Source organism: Dipodomys merriami, unplaced genomic scaffold (assembly GCF_024711535.1).
Source record: "Dipodomys merriami isolate MVZ:Mamm:240054 unplaced genomic scaffold, mDipMer1.0.p SCAF_239, whole genome shotgun sequence".
In the NCBI taxonomy this organism is placed as follows: Eukaryota; Metazoa; Chordata; class Mammalia; order Rodentia; family Heteromyidae; genus Dipodomys; species Dipodomys merriami.
The window spans coordinates 204,631-228,558 of NW_027203815.1; the positions used below are offsets into that span (position 1 = coordinate 204,631).

General features: G+C 36.1%; 1 non-coding gene and 1 pseudogene across 1 annotated transcript; one reads left to right on the plus strand and one right to left on the minus strand.

Annotated features, from left to right (window-relative positions):
- Window positions 1-8,014: 8,014 nt before the first annotated feature.
- On the minus strand, window positions 8,015-17,906 carry LOC138835449 (F-box-like/WD repeat-containing protein TBL1XR1 pseudogene; annotated as a pseudogene).
- Window positions 17,907-23,378: 5,472 nt separating this feature from the next.
- On the plus strand, window positions 23,379-23,485 carry LOC138835468 (U6 spliceosomal RNA). Its single transcript, XR_011374636.1, has one exon. It is a non-coding gene; the product is annotated as a U6 spliceosomal RNA (small nuclear RNA).
- Window positions 23,486-23,928: the final 443 nt, after the last annotated feature.

The following is a 23,928-nucleotide window of genomic DNA, read 5'->3' on the forward strand; positions in this document are numbered from 1 at the left end:
CGCCCCTAACAAGTCTAGTCCTTTCTGCTGTCTCAAAGCCCTACACAGACTGGCCTTCACCCTCTCAGCCCCACCTTGCCCCACCACAGAGGCTGTGCCAATTCCACTCCTCCCTTGACCCAGACAGGGCTCCACCAGAAACCCCACACCATCTCATCCATGAAGGTCCCATCTAGTAACTTTTATTACAAATGTGATTTTATACTGGCCATAGAATTAAGCAGTATTGTTAAAAGACAACAACAATTAGATAGCTATTAGATGCCTTAGTCTAGTTTGGGGTTCTGTTACCAGGTAGGTATACATTGTGTGAAAATGTTTAAAAGTGATTCCTCTTATTGGGATGCATTCTTTGAAGTATCAGTAAAGCTTCATGAGTGATCATTTTTATTTCTAGAAAATTCGTGCACATTTGTGCCCATTAACTTCAAAAATATTAGTTATTTTAAATCTTCTGTTTTCGTTGAGGAAAGAGTTTTAGTGTATAAAAAGATAACTTTCAACTCATCTTTCTAATGAATAATTTTTGAGCTGCTTACCTTACTATGTACCAGAGATTTTTGTAACAGAAATTTTCTACCAGAATCCACTTTTAATTTCCTCCTTCCACTAAAGTGCTCTTTGGAAAATGTTGAAATGAGATTATACAGGTGAAATACCAGAAATAAAAACGTATTTGAGATCATAACAAAATTATGATGAAGACCTCACCCAAAGTGCTTTTTATTTTCTAAAAGGGAACATAAGCCTATTTAACTGCAGACCTTCTGAAGACTAGAAGACAAAAATACAAGAAATTCCCTGTTATACCATAGTTCTGAAAACAAAACAAAAACAAACAAAGACAACATAATGAAACAGATCGGAATGAGGAACTTGTACATGTCATATACAGTGTAAAAAATACATTGAATCACGTAAAAATAATTTTGGTCGCGTTGTCTTCTTGTACAATATATTTCATTGCAAAAATTGCACTTTGTTAAGCTGTGACTTAATATAGGTCTCAGCAGGGATCTGCCCAGGTAATTCTGTAGTTAGTCTATTTCATCATTTCAACAACATCAGAATGAAAATCTCCTCACACCTTAAGACACACCTGCAACAACATTAGACATACCTTCCTATTGGTCCAACAGTGTAATCCAGACCTGTGTTTTACCAAAGCTCTGTATGAGATATGTTATGGTTTATTCAGGCTAAAGAGCCAAAGTCACTCCTATTTGAGATGAACCCCACCATCTTGTGCTAGGCTGCCCTCAGAGTAACCCCAAGAGAGAGATAAAAAAAACACAGGTTGTCATCAACCCTGCCCACCCTTAAGAAAGCAGAGCAGTTACCCAAGTGTTCCAGGAACAGGACATACCAATACTTCAGAAAAAGGGCAGAGCGGTTAGGGTGGACTCAAACCAATCATGTAACTGCTTGTGTGGAAATTCCTTAAACTTATTTGTTCAATACTATAAAAGCTGTGCAGATTTTGTGCTCGGGAACTCTTAGTATCACCGGTTACTAGGTGCGTGGAGGACCAAGCTTGAGCTTCCAAATAAACAACTCTTTTGCTGTTTGAATTGGTCGTGGTCTCTGGTGATCTTTGGGGATCCTAAGTCCATAAACATTTCTGGTGGCTCATCTGGAATCTGCCTCATAAGACCCTCCAGACGCCCCACCACAGAATCCCAAAAACCCAGCTGTTAAGTCAAGACATTGCCATTCTGTATATTTGGTTTCCTGCAGGTTCTGTATCTGAAATTCTGGTTTCCTGAGGGGTCTGTACTCTGATTGGCAAGGAGTCTTGGTAGACACACTTTAAGACTGCCAATGGGGTCTATGAGGAGACGTCCCCAGACCCTCCTGGGTAGATTGCTGTTTAGTACAGACATTTTTTGGGAAACTCTCAGTCTGTAGACTGGCACTTTCTGATTGTTGGCAATTTACAACGCTGCGGTGTGTCTTTGTAAGTAGTGTCTTTGTGTTGAGTGTTGTTTGCCATTTGGGATTTATCTTAGCTTTAGGCCTTGGCCCCGGGGGGACGGAGTATGGGGGAGAATCTACCAGTTGGAGAGGATGGTCGCTATGGATTTATTTCCCTTGTCCCCAAATGACTGGGACTTCTCTTCCAACTTGGAAGGATCCTTGGTCAATAAATATTGGTGGGATGTCACCCCATTCACTGAGACCTGATTGTTCTCTTTTTTATTTTTCCTGAGATAGGGAAATTCTGGTTGAGAGTGGCAGGCTCACTCAGCAGACTCTGGATTCAGCTTGCTGAGTGAGAATGGCACAGAGTTCAGGTAGGAATAAAATCAGCCTTTGGTTATTTTCTTCTCTAATTCGGTTTTAGAATTGGTACTAGTTTTAATTGTGGTGTTTTGGTTTTTGTGTTTTTTGTTATTTATTTGAACATCTCGGGGGAAATAAAATTTCCAGCCTCTAAGTGGGCTCAGTCACATAGAAGGATATGTGCCTTGTTTTAACTTTTCAGCTAGTTTCAACAATGTAAAGTGCTCTTGTCTAAAATTGGATAAAAGTTGTTGAAAAAGGTTACAGTCTCACCAACTATGCAGTAAGGTTCCCTTCTGTCCAAATCCCCTCCAGCATCTGTTGCTATTAGAGGTCTTGATTCTAGCCATTCTAACTGGACTGAGGTGGTATCTCAATGGTGTTTCGATTTGCATTGCTTTAATGGTTAGGGAGGTTGAGTATTTATACATGTGTCTATTGGCCATCCTTCTTTCCTCTTCAGAAAATTTCTCTTAAAGTCTTTAGCCCACTTATTTATTGGGCAGTGGTTTCTTTGAAGATTTGTTGTTAAGGGACTTAATTTTTTGAGTTCCAGGTATATTTTAGATATGAAACCCTTGTCCATTGTATGGTTAGTGAAGATCTTCTCCCAATCCATGGGCTTTCTTTTTATCTTGCTGACTATGTCCTTTGACATGCAGAAGCACTGCAATTTCATGCAATCCCATTTGTCCAACCTTTCTTTGATTTGTTGTGTTTCTGGGTCTCTATTAAGGAAATTTCAGCCTGTGCCAAGGAGACCTTGGGTTTCTCCTATTACATTCTGTAATGATTTCAGAGTGTCTGCTTTGACTCCGAGGTATTTGATCCATTTGGAGTTGATTCTGGTGCAGGGTGATATATATGGATATAGCTTTAGTTTTGCACAAGTAGTTAACCAATTTTGCCAGCACCATTTAATGAAGAGGCTGTCTTACTTCCATTCTATTTTTTTGCTCCCTTATCGAAGATTAGATGGCTACAGGTTTGTAGGCTCATTTCTGGGTTTTCAATGCTTTTTTTAATATCAAAAAATATCTTTTATTCTGGACCTCTTTCAGAACTGATTCAAATTACAATTGTCAAAGCAATACAATGCAAAGGGAAACTGCAACAACAACAATAAAAAATGTGCCTAGAAAGGATAAAAGAGTCATTGAGGACTAACCATTGTGATGTGGAACCAAATACATTGTAAGTGTAATTAACATGGTCCAGGGCAACATAGGACATCTTCATCAGTCTTCATTACACTATAATCATGAAAATTGAACAATAAGTACTTTAACATGTACAAAACACTGTCATTGGCTGGTTTACACTTTTACAACAGTTTTAAAGTTAACCGGATAACTAAAGAAATGATGCAGACATCTTTAATCCAGTGCTACAGATAGGCTCACAGAATTTTTTCCAAAGCATTTGGAAAAAATCTAAATGAAAACATTATAGCTACAATGTCAAGGTTAAGAAAGAAGAAAATTACTTCTGTATTCAAGGATTACAGAGCTAAAAAATGCAGTCTGTTTTTTTTGTCTGTAATGAGATGGATAAGTACATCAGACTAGATACAACATGCAGAACATTTTCTTGAACTTATCCAGAAATTCCAAAGTAAACATCATTAAGCAGCTCACTAGAAAAGAAAAATATGCCCTAGTTTACTTATTCATCTTGCGTCAACACTGTCAACGTAAAGGCAGAAATAAAGGATGCTATCAATGCCTCAGAACTTCTGATATAAGACATCGAATTGCTAAATCAGTGTATTAAAAAAGTTAATACTTCCTCCCTCTTTCTCTCTCTCTTCTACAATGAAATAGAATCATGTTAAAATTGATATTAAACGTGACACTCAGAGCTACTACTGGAAAGAGAAATTCATAAGTTCCCTACCCTCCAGCCACCCCTGCTGATTCAGAGAAGGGAAGGGAAGGGAACCTAAAACAAACAAACAAACAACAGCAACAAAACTAACAACAACAACAACAAGGGTCTCTGTAGGTTTGCTGCTGTTCCCTAAAATGTTGGCATTTGCTGCCGTGCCACAATGTTGGTCCAGTGCAACAAGATTTCTGCAAAACTGTCAATAGTAATTCACCATTTGCAAGTACCGTCCTTCATATGTGAGCAGGAACACAGGTTCTGTAGAAACATACAATGTGCTTAAGAAAATGAAAGTGGTCTTAAGAGAGTAAATAGCACTGCATGAGATTTGTTTTTCTAAGCATCTAGTAAAACTTGTCATTTTCGCTCTCTGAAAGTATGGTCATTTATGATTCCTTCAAATAGCAAAAATGCACAGCCCTCTTTAGGCCTCTAATCATTAATAATTTACATTACTCTTAACAAAATCATTCTACATAAACAGATATCTCCTTAAAAATAGTACTCTCTCATTAAATGTAATTTTACAGAAAGAAGTTTAAGGAAAAAAGGTGTGATTTATAAGTTAAGTGAAAAAGTACAAATCTTTGGCCTTTCTCTTGATATTTTTATGTCAAAAAACAAAAAAAAACCTTCATGTAATTCAATCTAATGATTACTTTTTGCACCCTAATATGTTTTTTACACCACAAAAGGAAGCACTTTCAGTATCTGTAAGAGGTGTTTAATCCTAAAACTTACTTAACCTAGAGAATAATTCCTTAAAACAGAATTTGATATATGCTAAGATCTATTATTAAATTACCAGTTAACACTTCTAAAACTCATTTTAAAATCAATGATATTACCTGATCAATTACAGGAAAGGGAGATTAGAAGAAAGATAAGTACTTAAGAGACTTCCTACATCGAGAAGAAAAAAAATGTTCCTTTATGACATTTAAGAATGGCAGTTGCTCCTTATTTTATTTAAATCGTAAGAATTCAGTCAAGTTTTTCCTCCTATTTTTCCTTACGATTAAATTTCATAATGGTAGCATAAAAATAATGATTTGCAGTTAATACTATAGAAAAATTACTGCATTCAGCTGATCTTCAGGAACAAATTGTTCTCATGAGCAAATGGGAGGAAAAATGAGTAGGAACTTCAAGTATAGAACTTTTACAGGCTGTGAAACTTGGTCTCTTGCAATCATGTTACTGCTCAATTAGAGACAATCTTATTCATGTATATTGGAGTTGCATGGTGGCACACAGCAGGCCTTAGTGATGTTGAGAACAACAGCAAAACCCAACACAATGATGCTCATGAAGAACCAGCCTATGAGATGGACACCTTTCAGAGAAGGTTATACTTGAAAGACCCTAGACTTCAGGATAATAAAGCTCTGAATTTATAATCTTTAAATGTATGTCCTATCTTGGCTATTATGATCTAAGTAAAATAGCAGAAGAATAAAAAAACAGAAAAGATGACAATATCATAAAAATGTAACTGTCTATTTTGGCAGCTATATTGCAGAATTTCTTGATTATCTTTTAAATCAGCTAGGAAAAAAGTCATTAACTGTATCCAAATGAATAAATTCTCCATATCAAAATACAAAAGTACTATCAATAATCACCTCTGACTTTCAGATTTGAATTCAGTGCAATTGACAACGCATCCCTAAAGGAAATCCAGCTTAAACATGCTCAAAACATTTGTGTCTATTCCTGGGAACACATTTAAAAAATATTGCACAGATTTTTTTTATTTTTATTCATTTTTTAAACAACAAAAGAATTCAAAAACAGATATGGACCTCTATCAATAAAAGCAGGATATCAAGTGCCAGATACTCAGCATATTAGGTTTCCTACATAAGTCACAGGGCAGATAAGTTCTAAATACCTCTAACGTGATCCAAAACCCTAAAAACAACTAGCACGAAACCATCGTGAATGACTGCCTCTCTGGATGTAAATTTTAAAAAAAACATTACAGTATCATAGTATAGTGAATAAGTATACGTATTCTTTTCACCAATAACAAATGCTATTGATCTTAGTAAATTAAGACGTGTTTCAATCAATGCTGTTTTGTAAAAATAACAAAACAACATGTTGAAAATAAAAAGTTGCATTACTTGGGTTAAATCAATTTCTAGTTCAACTCAGAACATAGGTTAAACTTTTACTAGTATAGCCCTCAAAATAATTAGTAACAAAAGTAATGCTATAAATTTTCTAAGCTTGATTATAGGCAATTCCTTAATTAAAAATTTTAAGATAAAAATTTGACAACTACTTTATTTAAAATCGATAGTCCTGGATTCTTATGCAGATCATGACAAACCCTATTAAATCACACACATAGGCATGGCTCAAGCTAACATTTATCTATTACTTTACTTTTAGCTGCATGAGCACAAGAGGAAATTTGATTTGATATGATACCTATATTTTGTAAGAAAATACTTGATATAAACAGAATAAGGGACAGGATATAGTAGTGATTTCTGGGGGGAAAAGCAGCATATATATATATGTATATATATATATATATACATATATATATATATGTATGTATATATATAAATATAGTCACGAGTACCACAAATGCAGAGTCAGAGCAGCAGTGAGGTTAGTGCAATCACTTGTTTTTCTTTATAAAATTCTGAATTACTTCTATTTAAAAACACCTTGAAGCAAGTCTTTTGTCTTAAAGATTGTTTTTAAACTAAGGTAGTAAACATTTTGCCATGTAATGGCAGATGTTACATGCCGTTATCTTGCTTTGTATAAAAGAAAATAACGAGAGATTTTTAATACTGGAGTTTGGTTACATTACATATTTAAGCTTCTATACAGAATGATGGACACTTTGAGAAGCTATTCCTCATCGAGAAACATTTTAATCTCTTAAAACTCAAAACAAAACAATTTTTTAAAAGCCCCAAACTACTTTGCTCCTTTTCACAATAGTGCACATTTTATCTATAATTTACTTATTGTTACAAAACATCAGAAGATTTTTTTGTATCTTCAATGTGGTACTTAAAGATAAACAAAACATTTGTGCCCTTCTAGTATTTAATTGGCAGAAATATGTCCCCCAAAATAACCTACTGTATTTAAGCCATATCACTAAAATAAAATATAGTGAGGCAGAGAGATAAATAGAAACAGAGAGACAGAGAGAGAAATAGAAACAGAAACAGAGCATAATATCCTTATTTACGGTTGTCTCTTCTAGGTTGACATGACCAAAGTCCTATGCTTTCATTTAACTTCCAATGCCCCCTTCCACAATATGCACCAGTTGAATATATGTTCTGGGAGCCAAAAATGTACCAAAAATCTACCTCTTCTAAAGAATGCTTTAAAGTATTTTTAAGAAAAATTTTATTGTTTAAAAGGTGAAAAAAATATAAACAAGAAATTGATTCCCTCCCTTACTTCATGCATCCATAATCAAACCAAAAACAAAATTTAAAAGCAAGAACAAACTACAGCTGGAGTTTTGTTACGTCCATTTTCTCTGTACATACAAACTTCTCACTACTGAAGGGAAAAAAGAATAGAATCAATGGTGTCTGCTGATTGATTCAAAGGGTAGAAAAAAGGCTGTCATTAGTATCCAAACTCTGGTACATATATGGTCGGCTTTTATAGTGTATATTTATTTCTCTCTCCTGTTTTTCATATCTCAAACTTCTAAATGCTATTTTAGAGGCACAGCAGATTAGATTCCAGCACTTGGTGAACAGAATTCACAAGCTCTGACAAAACTCTGTCATATTCAGGTTGCAATTTTGTATATATACATTGCACGGATATACTTCTCTTAGATTTGGCTGTAGTGGACTGGCCATGGTTCATGTGGGACTGTAGCAGTACATGGGTCAGGGACAGTCATTTTTGCTATGTACACATTCATAGTCGGTCCATGGCTTCCAACTAGTAGCGCTATTTCTGAAGGTCTAATACACAAACTGAACCATCTGATGCACTGGCTCAAAATTTGTCTCCTGCTGCATTCCAGCAAACTTCAAAAATTCCACCTGTTCCCCTATAGCTGTGAACTAGAGCAACTGTCTGTGTTCCAGATGTGCACACATTTGTCAAAAGAACGACGTGCCAGATACTTGCCATCGGGACTGAAAGCAGCACTGTACACAAGTTCTGTCAAAGTATGGATGTTTTTTGTCATAGTATGGATGCAAATCCCTCGGTCTACATCCCATAACCCACCAGTAGAATCAAAGGACCCACTTGCTAATATAAGGTTGGCATTTGGATTATTTGTCCCTGGTCCTGTTGGACTCCATTTGATAGTATAAATTTCTTTATTATGTGCTTGCAAATCATGTACACAATTATCTTGTTTCATGCTGCATATCTTCAAAGTCATGTCATCAGAACAGGAGGCCAGAAGATTGCCAGTGGGGTCCCACTTGATAGCATTTACTTCATTTGTATGTCCCTGGAATGTTTTCATAGATCTGTGTTGTCCTAATTTGCAGACATGAATGCACATATCTGTACTACATGAAGCAAAGGTGTTGTTGCTCTGCCAGTCAACATCCAATACTCGTGCCGAATGAAAAGGAAACTGCTGCTTGGCTTCCCAATTATTTGGGTTTTCAATTCTATTCCTTTGGGCCTGAGGTCTGTTCTTGTGGTTCTTGTGCCAGTACCGCTGCTTTGATTTCAATGGATTTAGTAGTAGAGTTTGAAATTTGATATTGATATTCCTCCAGCACTGCTCTTTCTGTTGAGGATCATTTTTGCTATTTGGGGTCTTTTATTATTCCATATGAATTTTTGGTTTGCCTCTTCTATTTCCTTGAGGAATGAATGTTGGAATATTGATAGGTATGGCATTCAATTTGTAAATAGCCTTTGGAAGTATTGCCATTTTCACGATGTTGATCTTTCCAATCCAGGAGCATGGAAGTTTTTGCCAATTTCTAAGTTCTGTTTTGATTTCCTTTTTCAAGTTTTCAAAATTTTCATCATAGATGTCCTTCACTTCTTTGGTTAAGTTAATTTCTGGGTATTTTATTTTTTGTGGGGCTATTACGAATGAAGTTGCTTTCCTAATTTTAGACACACTTTTCTCATTGTTGGCATACAGAAAAGCCATTGATTTTTGAGGGTTAATTTTATACCCTGATACTTTGCCAAAGTTTGAATCAGCTTGAGTCCCCTATGACCCAGCAATCCCACTTTTGGGCATTTACCCAAATGTTCACAAATAAGACCACATTAAAGCTACCAGCACGACTATGTTTATTGAAGCATTATTTACCATAGCTAAGATATGAATCCAACACAGAAGCCCCTCAGTAGATGAATGCATCAAGAAAATATGGTATATATACAAAATGGAATTTTATGCCTCCATCAGAAAGAATGACATTGTCCCATTTGTTAGGAAATGGAAAGAAATGAAAAAAATTATATTAATTGAAGTAAACCAGGTCCAAAAAAAGATAGTTTCCATGGTTTCCCTTATTTGCAATAAATAGTATATGTATGAGTCAAGCAGGAAAGGTCAGATAAGTTGATGTTAGGGATATGAACCCTAAGATATGTATTCAAATGTTTTTTTTTTCTTTTATGCGATTGTTTCTAACACGTTTATAAGATTATTTCTTTGTTGCTTTGTATTTCCCTCCCTCACAGTATAACCCCTGCTTTCATTGTATATGATGTCAGGATAATATGTGGAGGGGAAGGGAAAAAAAAAAGCACTTAAATAGGGATACTTTTGGACCCATTCGAACAATGAGATGTACAAGTCGTTATGTTGAAAACCACCTTTACAACTTTGGTGGGGGGGGGGAGGAAGAGAGGAGGGTTGGGTGAGGAGGCGGGGGTAGGATGGGAAGAGATGGGAAGTGGAAACAAAGGAGGAAGCTACAATGCTTGATAAGAAATGTACTCATTATCTTGCCCATGTAATTGCAACTCCTCTGTACAGTATTTTCACAATTAAAAAAACACATTAAGAAAAATAAATAAATAAAAATAAAATTGGATAAAAATCAGGCCAGTTTAGTTTCAGGCTCTCCCCCTCCCCCCCCCTCATCCTTCCTCCAACAGAATGGATTAAATACCAATTGGTGAAATGCCTTGCTAAGCAAGCAAGCCCTGGGAAAATGAAGCTCTACAAAATTACGTCAGTTAAAAGAAATATTGTCTTAAATTTTTGTTTGAAAACTTTAGAAAACGTACGTACAACTGATTTTGATTTGGGGGCCCTTAAATATTTGAGTGTGTTTTGTATGTGTTTGTGAACAAGTTCATGATAGAAATTGTTAGCATTTTGTAACACTTGTGTGAGTTTAAGTTTAAAATTCAAAAGGTTATGAGGTTTGGACATTACCAAAACATTTTTAAAGCATTTTTACATTGTTAAAATAGGTTTTTAAGGATTCTTTAACTTGAAAATTAGAAAATCTGATATTTTAGAATGCATAAAGCTGTTTATACTGTAATCAATATATCTGGGTTAACAAAAAGAAGAAACTTAGAAGCTAACAGAAAACCTATCTTTAGGAGTGAATGGTGAACAGGCCGAAGTGCAGTTTAGCTGGTCATGCATGGTGGAACAGGCCACGGGAGGAGTCCATGCATGGTGAAAGAGGGCAAGCTGGCACAAACACAGTTCATCTCAAGCTAAAGAGTCGGATTGGGTGCGTGCCCTTACCACAGGAAGGGACAAGTGGCCCATCTTTATTCTGTCACTTTTTCCTGCATATACACACTAGAGACATGATGGTAAATATGAGTGATGTGAAGATCCGATTAGCACTGCTAAAACTGCCCCTTGGATGTGTTAAAATTAAAAGTAAGAAGGCCTTAAAAAGAAGGTTACAAAGTTTATTTGTATGACGTGATTTGCTCTCAATGATATTCTGCCATTGGATATGCTTTTTTTAAGGCATAAAGGTGTTAAGTCTAGATTCTTAGTAAAATGAGGGTGATTGTAATTTTTGCATTAAGAAAATATGTTATTTGAGTTTACACGAATTCATGTGCATCTGTTTTAAAACAAGCAGCCAAGAGGAAATTAATAACACACTTAGCCTTGAGAGTTCAAGGGATTTTTCAAAATGCAGCTAAAAACTAAAGTATAGAATATTAAAACAGATTAATAGGAGGCTCATAAATTAGGAATGGATTTCTGTATAAAAAGTTTAAAAGTAAAATTTTTCTAAACATTTCTCTCAAAGTACAAAAAGGGAAAAATTAGGATTACCAAAATAATTGCGTAATTACTATTTCAGTTTGCTCTCATAGGTATTTTTTTTAAACAGTTCCCAGCAGGCTCACAAAAAGGAGTGAGGATTCTTGTAAGTTTGTCAGATGTAACTTTGGTTCTTAGTAAGTTTCAGGTAAGGATATGCTTAAAAACTACTTCTATGTTGACCATCTTCTTACTTTTAATTGGAGTAAAGTGGCATTTTTGCGACTCATTGATTTGCAACTGGTTCGAATCCAGCCCGGGCAGAAAAAGGTCCGGGTGAGACTATCACCTCTACTCAGCCACCAGAAGGCTTAAAGTGTAAGCAGAGCTGCTTTAGGATTCAAAGTGGCAGAATGTGAGCCTTGAGCTGTAGAGCTTAGTGATAGAACTCAGGCCCTGAGTTCAAGTCCAGCAACCAACTAAGGGAAATGTCAATGAGGCATTTTCCCAGTGTGGAGAAGACACTCCTGGGACAAAAATCAATGGAGGAGCATCCATAGATTGTAAGACATTGCTTGAATGGCAGAAATAATGTCAGATCCTAGAGTCATTTGTATGTGGCCCTTCACAAATTGGTCAGAATCAGGAGGTCATGGGAAGATAGTTTGTAAGCATGCCTAAAGTCTATGACTATCTACCTTGTAGGGGACAGGAACTAGTCAGTCATCTGTGATAGTACTAAAAAGCTAATGTTGTAAAATGTGGAGGATAGTTTAGATCCCAACCTCTGTATTTGCCCAAAGCTCTAATTGGCAGTAACTTTTGAGCTGACTCCAGCTACATGAAATTCATCTGCTCAAGAAAAAGTTTGTAAACCTGAGAGTGTATTTCTATTGATATGTGTCTGAAGGCCTGCATAGGTAACTCAGACATTCTTTGGTTACTAGAGGTCACATTACTAAGTCATCCAGAAAGATCCTTTTGCAAACCAGAAGGCTAAATAATCTACACTGCTGTAGTCAGAAAAAAGGTCTGTGTATTTGTCAAAAGTTAAAATGTTGTTCTTAATGACATCTAATCCTGGTAACCTCTTTGTAAAATAGGCTAAGGATATAGGTTCCTGGTTAGGTAGGATCAACACCCCTGAGTCAGCTTGAAGAAGTGAGAGAAGATGAATCTTTGCCCATCATCCTCTTTTAAGAACAAGGGACCACAGTCAATTTTTTTAAAAATGTGGCAAAATAGACAGAAGGAAAAGACATGGGAAAAAATAGTACAATCCTGAGCCCTCTATATCTGCCTAGAAAATCCTAGCATTGTTAAAAGAACTATCTCATTTAAAAAATTGTTATATTTGTTAAATGTCCTGTGCTATTGTCTAAATAGTCTTAAAAACTAGTGGGGTCATAGCCTGCCAAGCCTATGCAATGTATCCTTAACCGGTCTGTGTAGGAATTTGCAGCCCAGCATTAGGTGTGAGAGTCCCTTGGAGCCACTGAGAGACCCTGCTACTGCTGCTGCTGCTGCACACCCTAATGAGTAAAGTTCAATGACAGCTTGACAGTCATCTGGAGGAAATCTATATCATCACCCAGACACCCCCACCCTGGTAAAATTAGACTCCACTCCTGCCTGATTCCATCACCTGAAAATGCTTCCTGATTGAACGCTACTAATACTAAGATTTTGTGGGACATTCTTTGGTGATATCCAGTAACCTCTCTATTCCCACAGTGGATATTGAGGTCAAGTATATCAGTGGCTTGCCTTACATACATCAGGGTCACAGCCTAGTTTGGCTCTGGTATGGTAATAACCTGCTTCCTCCTGGGTGTGTTTTAAAGATAAAGGAGAGATTTTTTTAAATCAATGGAAGTAGGAGGAGGAATGAGTACCAGCCCTAATCTTAGCCTTAATATCTAGTAAGATTTTCATTCCACTAGTGCCTGGAGGCTTTCTGAGATAACTTGGTTCCTGAAGTCGAAGGAAAAATGGGCAGTTTTAAATTCTAGCCATAAAGGAGCTCAAGGAATTGTAAAGAAGAGGGGTGTAGTAAAGAAAGACTTAGGAAAGGAATTAGGGAAAAATTGGTATCCTCTAGATAAGAAAGGATTTAAAAAGTAAGGATTGTCTTAAAATGTTCCTAAAGAAGACAAGCATCAGAAAGTTTAAGTATGTAGCAAATGGTGTGAGTATGTCTTAAAATTGGAGCTTATGAGTACAGCTGGTATAAAGGTAAGTTAGGTGTGGTATACGGAGTCAGGATTGCTGGAAGAAAATGTAAGGGCCTTTGTTACTGTTAATTTTGTTACTCATGATCAGACCTTGTAGATTGGTGTCCTTTGTAAAAAGAGAATCAGCACAGTACATCTATTAGTTCTGAGATCCCAATACCAAGCTGTAAATATAGAAGATTGTGCTAATTAGGAGACCATGATTGGTCCCCAATATTCTAGAAGAGGAGAGAATGAAGAGCCAAAGTAAGTCCAATTTGAGATTAACCACACCATATTTTGCTAAGCTGCCTGCAGATTAACCCCAAGATATAGAAAAAATACAGGTTGCCACCAACCCTGCCCACCCTTAAGAAAGAAGAACAGTTGCTCAAATGTTCCAGGAACAGGATAAACCAATAGTTCAGAAAAAGGGCAGAGCAGTTAGGGTGGACTCAAACCAATAATGTAACTGCTTGTGTGGAAATTCCCTAAACTTGTTTGTTCAATACTATAAAAGCTGTACTGATTGTGTGCTCTGGGACTCTTAACGTCATCGATTACTTGATGTGCGGAGGACCAAACTTGAGCTTGCAAATAAATGTCTCTTTTGCTGTTTGAATTGGTCGTGGTTTCTGGTGGTCTTTCGTGGGTCCCAAGTCCATACAACAGCGCTTGATACAAAATGTCTCTTCCCAGGGAATTAAATGATGGCATTTATAACTAAAATATTTAGGGTCATTATTAACATCTAACACCTGCTGAGGTTTTTATTTATACTTCTCTTTCTTCCTTTCTTTCTTCCTCCCATTCTTTCTTCCACCCTTTCTTTCTTTTCTATTCTTTATTCCTTTCTTTCTTTCTTTTTTCTTTCTTTCTTTCCTTCCTTCCTTCCTTCTTTCCTTCCTTCTTTCTTTCTTTCTTCCTTCCTTTCTTTCTTTCTTTTTTCTTTCTTTCTTTCTCCCTTACTTTCTTTCTCCCATACTTTCTTTTTTCCTTCCTTCCTTCCTTCCTTCTTTCCTTCCTTCCTTCATTCTTTCCTTTCCTTTTCTCCTCCTCCTATTCTATTTTTCTTTCTTTCTCTTTTTTCCTCCCTTGTTTTTTCTCTTTTAAGAAATGAGTATGAATTTAGATATTTTGTTGGCTGAACAAGTATTCTACCATTAGAACAATCCTTTGTTCAATGCATTTACTTTGCTCATGGATTATCAGTTGTGCTGAGGCCTGAAAAGAGGCTAAGTTCTTCACCTCTGTCTGCCAAGTAACTAGTATCACAAATGCATTCCAACATGCCAGGCTTTAAGATGTTATGAGAATCATATTACTTTCCTTGCACACTGGTTCTGGACAGTGATATTCTCAATTTCTACACCTTTAGTTAGTGATGTGAGCTCCAATAGCCTGGCCTCAGTATAGATTGTCTACATGAATGATTGAAGGCAATTTCAATTTAATCTCTTTTTTTGCCAGTCCAGGGGTTGTTATAATTTTATTTCTAGACAATTTTGTGTATATGTGCACATTAGCATTAAAATGTTGCTTTTCCTCCTTTTTTCCTTTTTTATATTTCTTGGTCATGGGGCTTGAATTCCAGGCCTGGGCGATGTCCCTAAGCTTTTTAGATAAATGCTGGCACTTTACCACTTGAACCGTAGTGCCACTTCCGGTTTTCTGGTGATTAATTGAAGGTAAGAGTGTCAGGGATTTCCTGCCAGGGCTAGCTTTGAACTACCACACTCAGAATTTAGTTCCTGAGTTGCTAGGATTACAAGCATAAGCCACTGGCTCCCAGCTAAAATGTTACTTATTTTAAGTTCTCTGATTTAGTTGGGGGACTACCATGAGTGTGTAGAAAGGTAACTTTCAAGTCATCTCTCTAAATAATTTCAGAGATACATTTTCATAATATTTATTGCAGTGATTAATAACAGAAGCTCCCAAAGTAACAGAATGATCTTTCATTTTCTCCTTCCCATAGGTATTATTGGAAGAAAATGAGAGAGATCTAAGTCAATATGTACTTGAAATTATAAAAGGTGATTTTGAGGAAACATAAAGAGCCAGATTACACAATGTGCTTTTCATCTTCTAAAGAAAGGAATTTCATACAAGTATATTTATTGACAGGCTTTTTAATCTGAAAACAAAAAAAAACATTATTAAAAAGCTGAAGAGGATCAGCAACCATTAAAGTGTGATATACCATTGGAGGCTATAAGATATGAATTTATTCAGGTAAGATAATTATTTGGGAAAGGTTATCTGTTTACTAAATTTATTCATTGTAAATTTTTATTTTTATTTATATGCCAATTAATATATAAATACGTACATATGTGTCTATATATGTGTGTGTTTGTGTATATATATAACAGCAGTATCTGTCCAGTGAACTGTATGGTTAGGTAATTACATCATGTCAAGTTCATCAAAAGTATGGACTTCCATAAACCTTAACAACCCTGCAACACCACTGCACATGCAAACTTAAGTGTTCACCATTGTAAGCCATACCTGTGTTTTATCAAAGCTTTGTATATACTGTGTTATTTTTCATTTAGGCTTGACACAAAATGTGTTTGCCCTTAGAAATAAATGATGGCATTATAACTATAATAAATTAGTGTAAATCTTTACATTGAAAACATGCTCAGTATGAGTTGTTGTTTCTTTACTTTTCTTATTTTATCTTTAGGAAGTTCATTTCAGTTTTGATGTACTGTTTGCCAGACAGGTACTCCACCACTGGACTCACTCCACCAATCCTTTCTTGTTTAAGTTACTTTACTCATAGAGTAGCAATTTTTGCACCTAGACTAAAAAGCAAGGATCGTGATGGCATTCCAATATCCCTACCTAGTAAGTTGATATTGGTGAAACTTTCCTTTCTAAACTGATTCAGAACTGTGATCCTCCCAAATTCTACCACTTTAGTTAATAGTGTGTGCTTCTGTTCTACCTCTAGAAAATATGGCAGAAATGAATGATTACAGGTAATTTGAGTGAATCATTGGCTAATAGGTGATTTGATACTAAAATGTAGGTTAAGTTTGAAAGTATAATCAGAGTAGCCAGATATTTTGCTAAGTAAATTTTGCTTCACATTAAAAACACATCTCGACCAGAATTAAGGACTTATTTGCTGTCTGTCAACTTGTATGTCATTTGGGAAGCTTCATGTCTTCCATGTGTGATAAAGGACTTTGAATGGTCTGATGTGCTGGCTCACATCTATAATCATGGTTAGCAAACATAAATAAATAGATCACAATTTGTACATAACCTAACCAAAAATTTAGAAAGTCTCAATCTCGACAAACTAGTGGATCATGTTTAATCATGCCATTAATCTCATCACAAGAGGTTAATTTCTGCCCAGTTCCTGCGTCACTTAGGTAACTGGCTCACTTGGAGGCAGTCACATCTCCTGATGCAGAAACTGGGCTGAGATTTAGCCAAGAGGAGGGAAGAGTCTGCCCCACCTTCTCAGGGTGGACCTCACAGAATGCAGTGAACATACTTGCTTTCCTCATTCAAATGTCTTGAGATGCCATGCTGCTGAGTGTTCATTATTTGATTCCAGTGACCTGTGGTAGAGGTGTAAGGAAACATTAAATTAGTTTCACATTTGCCGATGGATCTGCTCTTCACAACCTGTGATTTCAACTCACCAAGTGTTCATTATTTGATAGTTGAGAATACTGAGGCGGGGGGGGGGGAGGGAGGGTGAGTGAAAGAGAGGAGAGATAGAGAGAGGGTGAGAGGGAGAGAGAAAAGGAAGGAAGGAAGGAAGGAAGGAATGAATGAAGGAAGGAAGGAAGGAAGGAAGGAAGGAAGGAAGGAAGGAAGAAAGGAAGGAAGGAAGGAAGGAAGGAAGGAAAGAAAAGAGAAAAAAGGAAGGAAGGAAGAAAGAGAAAGAAAGAAAAAAGGAAGAAGGAAAGGAAAGAAAGAAAGAAAGAAAGAAAGAAAGAAAGAAAGAAAGAAAGAAAGAAAGAAAGAAAGAAAGAAAGAAAGAAAGAAAGAAAGAAAGAAAATAAAAATGAATGTTTTGGAGTCAGGTGTCAGATGGCAAAGGTATTAGGTCTGCCCCAGCCATGCAGACCCTATGCAGACACCTGTACATGTCTTGGCTACATTTCCACTCTTTATGTGTTACCTAGGCATCTGGCACACCTGGAGGCAGCCACTTGTCCTTCCTGCTATGTCACAACCTGGTCAGCCTCTCATCACACTTTCCATCTGACCAAAGGAGAGTCCCAGGCCCTGAGATCACATCCAGATGCAGTGTGGCAGAATTCTCCCCCACCTGGCAATACCTCATTCCGTCCTTGGCCTAGATACATCCTGGCCCAAGGTTGTTTCGCTTCCCCCCCCTTTTGTTTACATACCTCTCCACCATGTATGGCATAGGCAGCAGATCAGTATATAAACTACTTGACCTGACTGAATATCATATGGTGTTCTCTTCATTAACTATCTAATGAAACTTACCTAATTATTATAACTTATACTTCAGAGTTTCTAGTTATGAATCCATGGATATTTTTCTGACACATGTGAGGTCAGAATCTACAAAACATATGTACTAACTCATCATTTAAACTATAATTCTGCATAGAATCTTTATTTTTTAAATATTTTTATTAATGTGAAAATACTATAAAGAGGGGTTACAATTACACGGGCAAGATGGTGAGAACATTTCTTATCAAGCATTGTTGCCTCCTCCTTTGTTTCCCAAAATCATCCCTTCCCCTCGCCACCCCCCCAACCCCACACCCCCCTACAAGTTGATGTTAGGCAAAATGAACTCCAAGATAAGCATTCAATGTTTTTTTTTTCTTTCTTGCGATTGTTTCCAACATATTTATAAGAGGATATCTTTATTGCTTTGTATGTACCTCTCCCAGGGTGTAAGCCCTGCTTTCACTGTATTTGATGTTGATATAATTAGTGGAGGGGAAGGGAAAATAGTTTTAAATAGGGTTACATGTGGACCTATTACAACAATGAGATGTACAAAACGTTATGTCAATTTTTATTTAATTGTGAAAATAACATACAGAGAAATTACAATTACATGAGCAAAGTAATGAGTACATTGCTTATGAAGCATTGTTGTCTCCTCCTTTGTTTCCCTTTGCCATCCCTTCCCATCTCCCACCACCACCACCAAAGTTTTAAAGATCGTTTTTTGTCATAATGTGTTGTACATCTCATTGTTGCAATGGGTCCAACTGTATCCCTATTTAAACAAAGATTCCTCTGTAAAACCATCTGCTCCTGGGCTTTTCTTAGATGGGAGGTCTCTTATTGCTGTTTCTATTTCAATGCTTGATTTAGGGCTCATAAGATGGTTTAACTCATCTTGGTTTAATTATGGCATGTCAATATTTACTAGGAAAAGGTCCATTTCTGCCAAGTTCTCGAACTTCTTAGCATAAAGTTTTGAGAATTATTCCCTTATAATGTTCTGAATCTTGGTTGTTTCTGTTGTGATGTTTCCATTCTCATCTCTGAGTTTATTTATTTGGGTGTGTTCTCTTCTTTTCCTGATAAGATTTGCTAAGGGTCTGTCAATTTTGTTAATTTTTTCGAAGAACCAAATCTTTGTTTTGTTGATTCTTTCTGTGGTTGTTTTTGGATTCTAATTCATTTAATTCTGATTTAAGTTTAATTATTTCTTTCCGTCTAATGGATTGGGGTTTATCTTGCTGCTCTTTTTCAAGGAGGCTCAGCTGTCTCATTATATTGTTGGTTTCAGATCTCTCCAATTTGTTGATGTAGGAACTCAAACCTATAAACTTGCCCCTAAGTAGTGCCTTTGCTGTGTCCCAGATGAGCTGGTAATTTGTGTGCTCATTTCTGTTGAATATCATGAACATTAAATTTCCTTTCTATTCTCTTCCCTGACACACTAATGGTTCATCAGTGTGTTGTTCAGCCTCCATGTGTTACAGGAATTTCTTTGGTGACTTTTTCTGTTGAGTTTTAATTTTATTCCCTTGTGGTCTGAGAGAATGCAAGGCATAACTTCAATGTTTTTAAATTTGCACAAGTTTGCCACCTAAAATGTGGTCTATTTTAGAAAATATTCCATTGTTGCTGAGAAGAACGTGTGTTCTGATGCTGCTGGGTGAAATATTCAGTAGATGTCTGTTAAATCTAGTTGATCCATGCAGTTGTTTAGATTTGCGGTTTCTCTGTTGAGGTTTTGCCAAGTTGATCTATCTAGTGAGGAAAGTGGTATGTTAAAGTCCCCAACAATTAATGTCTTTGGATCTATGTGGGATTTGAGGGAAAGTAGTGTTCCTTGGTTGAATTTGGGTGTTCAGTTTTTTAGCGAATAGATATTTAGATTGTAATATCCTCCTGAAGAGAGATACCTTAATTAGTATGTAGCGATCTGCTTTATCTCTTCTCACTAATTGTAATTTGAAGTCAATTTCATATGATATTAGGATTGCAACTCCCGCCTGTTTATTAGGCCCATTTGGTTCGTAGATTTTGTTCCAGCCTTTCACATTCAAAATGTGTTTGTTTTTATGGGAAGATGTGACTCCTGAATGGAGCAGATAGAAGGATCTTGCTTTTTAAGCCAACTAGACAGTCTACGTTGCTTAATTGAAGAGTTAAGTCCGTTAATGTTGAGAGATAGGACTGAGAGGTATTTGGGAGTTTCTACCATTTTATCAATCAGGTAGTATAATTGTATTCTACACATTTATTGACTAGTTACCAATTATTCTGAATTTTTAATAAATTAAAAAACTTTCTTTTTTTCTTGGCCAGGAAATCAGCAAAACCTCAGTCAACATTTCTCTCATAGAACTTTTCACATGGGTTGGTTGAATGTTGACCTGATCTCCAGTCTTCTGAGAACTCATTCATCTGCTTAGGAATTGATGTTGGCTGTTGGAAAAGAACTCAAGGAAGGATATCATTTAAAGCCTTAAAACTTTATTCTTTACCAGGGTATTCTCCTGCTACTTTGGTTGTTGAGAGTGTCTACAAGAGCAAGCATTCCATGGGGAGCAAGGAGACACCATATGAACTTTACTTACTGAGATTTCTGAGTGATTTGCTGTCACATGTACTGCATTTTTCAAGTCGAATCTGTCAAAACCTACCAGTTTTAAGAGATAGGAGGAGGGTTAAAAGAAGTCTTAGAGACAATTACATTGTCAACCTATTTGGTTCCAAGCATTTCGTCTAATGCATATTCAACAGGTACTGAAATTTGTGTTGACTGTATCTATGTGTCTTTCTCATGTGTGCATGTATACATGTGTATATCTATGTGTGTATTTGTGTGTATAACATACATGTATACATATATAAGGACAATTGCACACATATATGCATACATAAATAAATGTACATATACAAATATATATATATATATATATATATATATATATATATATATATCAGGTGTTCAGTGATTGATTTAATCTACAGTTTACATCACATTGTCATTCTCACAAAATGTACATGATAAACTGCTCTGAGCATCTGTGCTCACTTCCCCCATTACCTTATTTTTCATCCCTGTGAACAACTTCAGCCTACTTTCCATAGGATAGCTTTGTTTTTGTTACTTACTGATAATAAAAGAAAAAGGATGTTTGTAAAAGAAAAAGAACTTTTAGGTCACAGGTTAAAGTATCTTATCTGTTCCAATGATTCCTATGAGATAAAATTTATAATAGTACTAAAAGTGAAACGGAATTCCTAGATCTGTTGTTTTGCCATTTAGAATGGCAAAGAATAATTTCACTGCACTGTTATAACTCTTAAAGAATGCAAGGGGAACTAATGGTCCTTATCATGTTCCCACAAAACCAGTGGATTCTGAAGGATAATAGTAGACCAGCAGATATTCTAAGAAGCAGACATGGAGCATGAATGCGAAAGAGAGGAAATGAGAGAGAGTGAAAGAGAGAGAGAAATATAATTCTTAAAGTGCATAACAGATGAACAAGAGCTGTATGAGAATATTCATACTGAAATCTTTAGACTCTACAGGTACATTTGAAGATATTTGATATATGATAACCCATCAACATAAAATATAAAGTGATTTTGATAAAAAATAAAGATTACTCAGAAGAAAATATAAATGCAAAAACAATCTTCACAGAAGCAAACACTCAGAGATATTTCATGACTTTTAAATGGACAAAGTGGCTGAAGTTAGTATAAATTTAGAAGTATGACAATACATAAAAATATAAAAAGTTATTCATATATTTCATTATATAACCCAAAGCAGAAAGCAAATGTTGTTTAGATGAGTGTTTTAAAATACAGTCTCTCAGGTGCTGGGTCAGTGGCTCAGGGGTAGAGTGCTTGCTTTGCATGCATGAGGTCCTTGGTTTGATTCCTCAGCATCACATAAGGAGAAAAAGACAGAAGTGGTGCTGTGGCTCAAGTGGTAGCACTAACCTTGAGCTGAAGAGCTGAGGGACAGGATCCAGGACCCAGAGTTCAAGCCCCCCAACCAACAAAATCAAAAACAAAAAACTAACCAAAACACATTAGTCACTTTTGTGGCCTCAACTCTGTAATACCACTGATTCAGCCTAGGGCTAAGATTTTCGGTGTGGACATTTATCAACACTCCTGATTCAGACTCTACTTGAGAAAATTTTTAATCAATATTGCGTTAATTTTGTAAATTTGTAAATTCACATGCACCTGTAAAAAATAGTTTGGCCATCCTAGTAACATTCTCAAAGTACCTCGTAATGACGACTTACAAAAATTTGTATTATATTATAACAAGAAAACAATGCTACAAATAAAGAAAAGCAATAATTAAATATTAATGATTAATAAAATAAAAAACCAAATACCAGTGTTTCCAGTATTTCAAGTGTACTACATATCAGATTTTACTATTTCTGATATTCCTGTACATTTAAAACTGGCTAAAATTATGATGTTCAATGAATTGTATAGGCTATGAGAAGTCTTTAAAGTTGCCCTCTAAGATTACTATTTATTTCTCATCTCATAATTTATATATGGCTTATGTCATCATTTGTTCCTCACTAACATATAAAGAAAGGAAGCCCTAAAGTTGTAACAGAAGCTTTGTAGTAAAAGTCTTAATTCTTTGCTCTGTTTCTTTACACAAGACTTTCCAACTTCTCATTAGTAGCGTTTCTATAAACTCTGAATTGGACATACTTAGTAGTATATGTCTGGTACCATAAATCTTAAATACTTTATGGAAAAGTTTTATGACCTGACAAAAAGTCTTAATTTTGGCATATATAAGCAAATTCCCAAAATTAAACATATTTAGAACATTAAATTTTTTGGAGGAAGGTCCAGTCGTGAGTCCTGAACTCTGGGCCTGAGTACTATCCCTCAGCTCTTCAGCTCAAGGCTTGCACTCTACCACTAGAGCCACAACAGCACCATGTCCGGCTTTTGTTTTCTGCTTATGTGGTGCTGAGGAATAGAACCATGGGCCTCATGCAAGCAAGGCAAGTGCTCTACCATTGATCCACCTTCCCAGCCCAAAACATTAAAATTTTTAACAAACTATAACACTTGCTGCAGTGTTCATTATGACAGGTGACTTGTATAGAATAACTGATTTCCTCTAGCTACGCATCTCTTGAACAACTAATATACGGAATTATTTTGTTTTTGACATTATCAATCTTGACTTTATTCTTAAATGTGTGCTTATGTAAGAAATATATAGTTCTAAAATTTCACGACAATACTTTTGAACTTACTTTTTGTTGAATTATCTAGTTTAAGAAAATCAATTACACTTTATATATAAAAAATGGTCTGTGCTCAATTCGGCAGCACATACACTAAAATTGGAACAGTACGCAGAAGATTAGCATGGGCCCTGTGCAAGGATGACATACAAATTCGTGAGGCGGTCCACATTTTTACAACAGATGCTGGAGGGGATGGGGAAAGAAGGGAACCCTACTGCATTCTTGGTGGGAGTGTAAACTTGTTCAACCACTTTGGAAAGTAGTATGGAGGTTCCTCAAAAGATTCAACATAGAGCTCCCCTATGACCCAGCAATCCCACTTTTGTGTATTTACTCAAATGTTTACAAACAAGACCACACTACAGCTACCAGCACGAATATTTTTATTGCAGCACTATTTATTATAGCTAAGATATGGAACCAACCAAGATGCCCCTCAGTAGATGAATGGATCAAGAAAATGTGGTATATATACACAATGGAATTCTATGCCTCCATCGGAAAGAATGATATTGCCCCATTTGTTAGGAAATGGAAAAACTTGGAAAAAATTCTATTATGCAAAATAAACCAGTCCCAAAGAAACATAGGTCCCATGGTTTCCCTTATTTGCAGT